This window comes from Lampris incognitus, chromosome 18 (assembly GCF_029633865.1).
Source record: "Lampris incognitus isolate fLamInc1 chromosome 18, fLamInc1.hap2, whole genome shotgun sequence".
Lineage (NCBI taxonomy): Eukaryota > Metazoa > Chordata > Actinopteri > Lampriformes > Lampridae > Lampris > Lampris incognitus.
This window is the reverse complement of record NC_079228.1, coordinates 41,622,226-41,628,010: the sequence shown is the minus strand read 5'-3', so window position 1 is coordinate 41,628,010 and position 5,785 is coordinate 41,622,226. Positions and strand designations below refer to the sequence as shown.

At 49.5% G+C, this 5,785-nt stretch overlaps 1 protein-coding gene across 1 annotated transcript in view; it reads right to left on the bottom strand.

Moving 5' to 3' along the window:
• Positions 1–5,785, bottom strand: part of shisa7b (shisa family member 7) — a 44,789-nt gene that overhangs the window by 1,915 nt on the left and 37,089 nt on the right. The gene's annotated exons all lie outside the window — the stretch shown is intronic.

Sequence of the window (5,785 nt, the reverse complement as noted above, 5' to 3'; positions counted from 1 at the left end):
ACGCTCGTGTACCGGCGTTAGCGGGTTAACATTAGCTTGGGAGCTACCGATCAAGCAAACTTCCTCACGATGTCACCACACAGCCGTCACACTATTCATAGCGTCTTCGTTTGTGCGAACAGAGCGGCACAATATTTGGCATCGCATTTGGTGTGAACAGGGTGAAACTAGCATACGACAGTATGCAGGTAATGCAGCTGCATTGGGGCCCACAACAGTTTAGGACCCCGCATGCATGGACCCCTTTATCAGGCCAGCATCGTATCAAAGCTCTCGAGCACCGAGTCTTCGCCAACGGTATGTCCAAAAATGTCCAAAGTGTACGCCTACGATGTAAGTAGAACATGTACACACTTTTGTTTTGTGTGTATAAGGCCTGTGATCAGACATGAATAATGTTGTCTATGTGCAGGCGGGGCATCGCCGATTATGTTTTCCTGTCTCGAAGTGCCCTCTCATCGATTATGTTTTCCTCTGTGTCGAAGTGCCCTCTCATCGATTATGTTTTCCTCTGTGTCGAAGTGCCCTCTCATCGATTATGTTTTCCTCTGTGTCGAAGTGCCCTCTCATCGATTATGTTTTCTCTGTGTCGAAGTGCCCTCTCATCGATTATGTTTTCCTCTGTCTCGAAGTGCCCTCTCATCGATTATGTTTTCCTGTCTCGAAGTGCCCTCTCATCGATTATGTTTTCCTGTCTTGAAGTGCCCTCTCATCGATTATGTTTTCCTGTCTCGAAGTGCCCTCTCATCGATTATGTTTTCCTCTGTCTCGAAGTGCCCTCTCATCGATTCTGTTTTCTGTCTCGAAGTGCCCTCTCATCGATTATGTTTTCCTGTCTCGAAGTGTACTGTCACGATTATGTTTTCCTGTCTCGAAGTGCCCTCTCACCGATTATGTTTTCCCTGTCTCGAAGTGCCCTCTCACCGATTATGTTTTCCTGTCTCGAAGTGCCCTCTCACCGATTATGTTTTCCTGTCTCGAAGTGCCCTTCATCGATTATGTTTTCCTGTCTCGAAGTGCCCTCTCACCGATTATGTTTTCCTGTCTCGAAGTGCCCTCTCATCGATTATGTTTTCCTGTCTCGAAGTGCCCTCTCATCGATTATGTTTTCATCTGTGTCGAAGTGCCCTCTCACCGATTATGTTTTCCTGTCTCGAAGTGCCCTCTCATCGATTATGTTTTCCTGTCTCGAAGTGCCCTCTCATCGATTATGTTTTCCTCTGTCTCGAAGTGTACTGTCACGATATGTTTTCCTGTCTCGAAGTGCCCTCTCATCGATTATGTTTTCCTGTCTCGAAGTGCCCTCTCATCGATTATGTTTTCCTGTCTCGAAGTGCCCTCTCATCGATTATGTTTTCCTGTCTCGAAGTGCCCTCTCATCGATTATGTTTTCCTCTGTGTCGAAGTGTACTGTCACGATTATGTTTTCATCTGTCTCGAAGTGCCCTCTCATCGATTATGTTTTCATCTGTGTCGAAGTGCCCTCTCATCGATTCTGTTTTCCTGTCTCGAAGTGTGCTGTCACCGATTCTGTTTTCCTGTCTCGAAGTGCCCTCTCACCGATTCTGTTTTCATCTTTTGTGGAGCTCCGACACCAGATTTTGTGAAGTAGGCTAGTCTATCACTATCTCGGCCTCGCTATTACTACTACTACTTTCTGTTATTCCCTGTGGGGCAATTCTTCCTCTGCATTTAACCACTTCCTAGCTGTGTAGCTAGCAGCAGTGGGCAGCTGCCATGCAGCGCCTGGGGACCAACTCCAGTTCTTCTTTCCATTGCCTTGCTCAGGGGCACAGACAGGAGCACTAACCCTAACAGGCACGTCTTTTTTGATGGTGGGAGGAAACCGGAGCACCCGGAGAAAACCCGCCGCAGACACGGGAGAACATGCAAACTCCACACAGAGGACGACCTGGGATGACCCCCAAGGTTGGACAACCCCGGGGTTTGAACCCAGGACTTGCTGTGAGGCGACAGCGCTAACCGCTGGGCCACCGTGCCGCCAATTAGACTCTTCTTGTACAGCACAAGGGTCTCTTAGTAATTACTTCACTAAGGCGTCGGCTGTGCAGTGCATTTCGCCGCTGCTGGTCGTTTTAACGCCGCTTACTTGAACTTCCTTCATTCGCGACTGACTGACGTGGCGTTATGTTACGTCTGGTTGTGACGGGCTGGGGCGCCTTGACCAGGCTGCAGTGGGGCCCAGCGCCGACGGTTACGCCGCTGGGTTTGAACGCACCGTAAAAAGTTCAGAAAATTGCCTCACTTTACTGTAATGCAGCCTTAAGACCGGGGAACGACATCATTTAAGTTACATCACCATGTTACTAGGACCAAGTCTAGTCTAATAATCACCACATCTATATCACATCCACATTTCGCCCGGCTCTACACAAGTCTACCGTGAGCCACTCGTTACACAACTATATAATTATATTGAAATCTATGCTTGAACATAAACATAGTGTTCAAAAACCTACAAACCATCAGGTAACGTGACTGCTTATCAAACAGGACTCTAAAATCACGATTCATCAGCAGATCGCCTCTTCATAACTGCACTTCACAGCAAACCCTGCCACATGTCACCCGTGACTTATAGCATTTCAACCCAGTTAATAGCCCGGTCCCCAGCTGTGACCTGGACACTGGTACCCCGTCACTTTCTGTCTGGTCTTCCAGCTGGACAAACAGGGACGGACAGAGAGATGATGAAGGAGAGCTGATAAATGACAGAGCGACGGCCAAAAAAAGATGGAATGAAAGAGAGACATGGCAGAAAGAGATTGATAGAGCGAGAGGCAAAGGACGAGAGAAAGGGAAAAGCACTAGAGAAGAAAGGATGAAACCAGAGTGATAAGAGCAGATGAAGGAGAGATGAAGAGAGAAAGAGAGAGACTGAAACAGAGGAAGAGAGAGAGAGAGAGAGACTGGGTGAATGAAACAGAGGAAGAGAGAAAGAGAGAGACTGAAACAGAGGAAGAGAGAGAGAGAGAGACTGGGTGAATGAAACAGAGGAAGAGGGGGGGGGGATGAAGGACCCGGTTAGAGGGGATTCATTCAAAGTGAAGTATCGTTTTCTCTCATTTCATCATCAAAGTCTTTTCATGGAGCCAGCTCCCAAGAGAGCAATTTAAAACTGACCTTTAACCAGCCAACCCCTCCACCTCTCTCTTCACCTCTATCTCCCTCCACCTCGCTCCACCTCTCTCTCTCTACCTCGCTCCACCTCTCTCTCCACCTCTCTCTTCACCTCTATCTCTCTCCACCTCGCTCCACCTCTCTCTCTACCTCTCTCTTCACCTCTATCTCTCTCCACCTCTCTCTCCACCTCGCTCCACTCTCTCCTCCACCTCGCTCCACCTCTCTTCACCTCTATCTCCCTCCACCTCGCTCCACCTCTCTCTACCTCTCTCTCTCCACCTCTGTCTACCTCTTTCTTCACCTCTATCTCTCTCCACCTCTCTCTCCACCTCGCTCCACCTCTATCTCTCTCCACCTCGCTCCACCTCTCTCTCCACCTCGCTCCACCTCTCTCGCTCCACCTCTATCTCTCTCCAGCTCTCTCTTCACCTCTATCTCTCTCCACCTCGCTCCACCTCGCTCCACCTCTCTCTCTCCACCTCGCTCCACCTCTCTCTTCACCTCTATCTCTCCACCTCGCTCCACCTCTCTCTCTCCACCTCGCTCCACCTCTCTCCACCTCGCTCCACCTGTCTCTTCACCTCTATCTCTCTCCCACCTTGCTCCACCTCTCTCTTCACCTCTATCTCTCTCCACCTCACTCCCACCTCTCTCCATCTCTCTCACCTCTATCTCTCTCCACCTCTATCTCTCTCCACCTCGCTCTACCTCTCTCTTCACCTCTATCTTGCTCCACCTCTTCTCCATCTCTCTTCACCTCTTTCTCTCCATCTCTCTCGTCACCTCTCTCCATCTCTCGTCACCTCCTCACCTCTCTCCATCCCCCCTGGTCCTCTCTCTCTCCACCTATCTCCATCTCTCGCCATCCCTCTCCCCATCTCTGTTTCTAACCTCGTTCTCTCCACCTCACTCTCAATTTCTCTCTCCACCTCTTCATCGCTTTCTCCACCTTCTGTCTCCATCTCTCTCGCCATCTCTCCACCTCTCTCTCATCTCTCTCTACCTGTCTCCACTTCTCTCCATCTCTCCACCTCTTCATCTCTCTCCACCACTCCCTCGTCTTTCTCTGTCCCTCCTCCTCCTCTCCTCATAGCTGTCTATACCCTCTCTTTATCCTCTCCATACATCTGCCCTTTTCCCCTTTTTCCCATCTTTGGCTTTTTTCTGCCATCGCTCTTTGCTTTCCCTTATCTTCTACGCCTTTCTCCACCCCCCCCCCCCCCTCGTCTTTCTGTCTGTCTTATGTGCAACACGACCCTGTGTTTGGTGGAGCTGTTTTGGTTTCTGGTGCATCCTTCTTGGTGTTTTGATAAAGGAGATTTTAAAAGTCAAGGCCTCTTCACCCTCATCTCTCTCTCTCTCTCTCCTCTCTCTCCTCTCTCTCTCTCTATCCATCCATCTCTCTTTCTTATTCTATTGAATCTATTTTCTACATTTTCATGAGTTATGGACTCACCAGATAAGGGACAGGTGTCCGTGAGAGGGACGCCGGTCATCCTGCAGGGCCCGGACATGGAACTGGATTTTCATCCGTTACCTGTTTTATCTGCACTTAATCTGCAGCCACTCAACACAACGTTTCCCAGAAATACACAAAAAACCCGGTGTCGTTTCTGTCGGTAAGAGCCGCTCTTCTCTCTTCCTGACGAACACAACAACACCACCCGTCTGCGGCTGCACCCTAACAAAACGTCCTCTGAGTGGGGGGCGCCGAGAGAAGACCAGCGATCTCCTACCACCAAGCTGAAACTGGCCAACAGCATACCGACATCCACGTTCTTCTGAAAATGCCCAGCCGTGATTGGCTGTAAGTCAACCCCCCCCTCCCACCCCCAACCCCCACCCCCACTAAATCCGCTTCGTTCTGAAACACGTCAAACTCGTGGACGTTCACGGCGCGCTCCACGGGGACATTTCTCAGAAGTTGGATTCAATTTTAATTTCTTCTACAACTTTCAGCGTTCTCCTTAGCCGCCCTCACGAGGCCTTGTAGCGTTTGTGTTGAGCATTACAATCCACACACACACAAACGCAACACAAGCTAGTCTATCGGTCAACATGGAAAACAATGCAACGGGTGGAAACAGACAACACAGTGTGTGATGATGTCATCAGTAACAGCGTGTCATGATGTCATCAGTACAGCGTGTGATGATGTCATCAGTACAGCGTGTGATGATGCCATCAGTACAGCGTGTCATGATGTCATCAGTACAGCTTGTGATGATGTCATCAGTACAGCGTGTGACGATGTCATCAGTACAGCGTGTGACGATGTCATCAGTACGGTGTGTGATGATGTCATCAGTACGGCGTGTGATGATGTCATCAGTACGGCGTGTGATGATGTCATCAGTACAGCGTGTGATGATGTCATCAGCACAGTGTGTGATGATGTCATCAGTACGGCGTGTGATGATGCCATCAGTACAGCGTGTCATGATGTCATCAGTACGGCGTGTGATGATGTCATCAGTACAGCGTGTGATGATGTCATCAGCACAGTGTGTGATGATGTCATCAGTACGGCGTGTGATGATGCCATCAGTACGGCGTGTGATGATGCCATCAGTACAGCTTGTGATGATTGTCATCAGTACAGCGTATGATGATGTCATCAGTACAGCGTGTCATGATGGCA